Below are 1,493 nucleotides of genomic sequence, written 5' to 3'. Positions count from 1 at the left end.
TTATTTATTTATTTTCAAAAAGGAAAAAATCCCCATACTTCTGAATGGTGGTGTATTACAGTGTTCACAAATATATTAAGCAGCAATATTTTCAATATAATATATTAAGAAGAAATGTTTCCAAATCAGCATGTTATTTTTGAAAGATCATGTGACACTGGAGTAATGGCTGCTGAAAATTAATCTTTGCCATTACAGGAATAAATTCCTTTTTTTTCATAGAAAATAATATTTCACAATATTCCTGTTTTATTGTATTTTTGATCAAATAAATGCAGCCTTGGTAAGTATAAGAGACTTCTTTCAAAAGCATTAAAAAATCCTTAATAATTCCAATCTTTTGACCGGTAGTGTACATTGCTTCCAGGTTTCTCTCAATTCTATATTTGGAGCAAGAAATTCAGAGGAACAAACCAGAGACATGGCCGCTTCTCCAGACATCCGTAAACAGCAACATATTAGGTTTCACCATCTCTCAGCACAGTTAACATGTCTCCTAATTACTCACATGCAAAGAGCAACTGTATGACTGAAACGATCTTAACAACATCTGTCTCAAACATGTAGCTTACAGCTTACTGTACCACTATAAATCACCTACACCTTATCAGGTCTGCTGTGATTCCGGCTTGCTAGTTGCATCATTTCAAAGAAAGCTCAGTTTTACTCTGAACTGCAAAATAACTCAATGAGTGTGATAATCCTTTTTACCCTTTCCAACTCCTTACTCAAATCACGCAAGCTGTGGGAATCATTGCGCTCTTGCTGGCTTCTTGGCTCTATCTCATCATATCATGGGTCTAAGCTCAGCAAGAGTAATTAAACAAGTCTGAAGGACTTTCTGGCATCCTGGCACCACATTCAACACAACAGACAGCCACAGGAGTTTTAGGATTGGTCCACAGTGCTGGAAAACATGCTAATTTCAATGTTATGTAAAGAAGGGGAATCAATGTTGCACATTTTACACACGTTAAAATAATTGGGTACATTCAACCATGAGGTCTACATACAAGCAGTTCCACAAAACTATTATACATTAAATATGCAGTTTGTTAGGAGTACTGTAACATGAATACCCTATTATAAAGTATACAACCCTCTTTTCTTATATACTGTCTTGTCAGTAAACATGATAAAACCATAGTTTATCACACCCCTATCCAGAAAGACAGTGCACTCAGCCCTCAGAGCTGCTGTGTGAGCCATAAATTGAATTATAGCACCACCAGCCAGTGGAAGAGGTGCTGCAGTTCAGTTACCCATCTACTCCCTGTGGAAACTCAAACATTGTGGCCAAAAATATAAAGCAGTTTCATATCAAACAATATATTTCGTATGTTGGTGTTTTATAAACTTAGGAACAACAATATACTATATTAAATTGCATTTCATTTCAAGTAATTCAAGATAAATTGAGGATTTTTGTCAAAGTAACTGATGGAATTTGATGAATTTGACATTTTTATGGTATATTATTTTGAATTTAGAAA

This window comes from Sinocyclocheilus grahami, unplaced genomic scaffold (assembly GCF_001515645.1).
Source record: "Sinocyclocheilus grahami isolate Dianchi unplaced genomic scaffold, SAMN03320097.WGS_v1.1 scaffold1251.1, whole genome shotgun sequence".
NCBI lineage: Eukaryota > Metazoa > Chordata > Actinopteri > Cypriniformes > Cyprinidae > Sinocyclocheilus > Sinocyclocheilus grahami.
Note: the sequence above shows the minus strand (reverse complement) of the source record.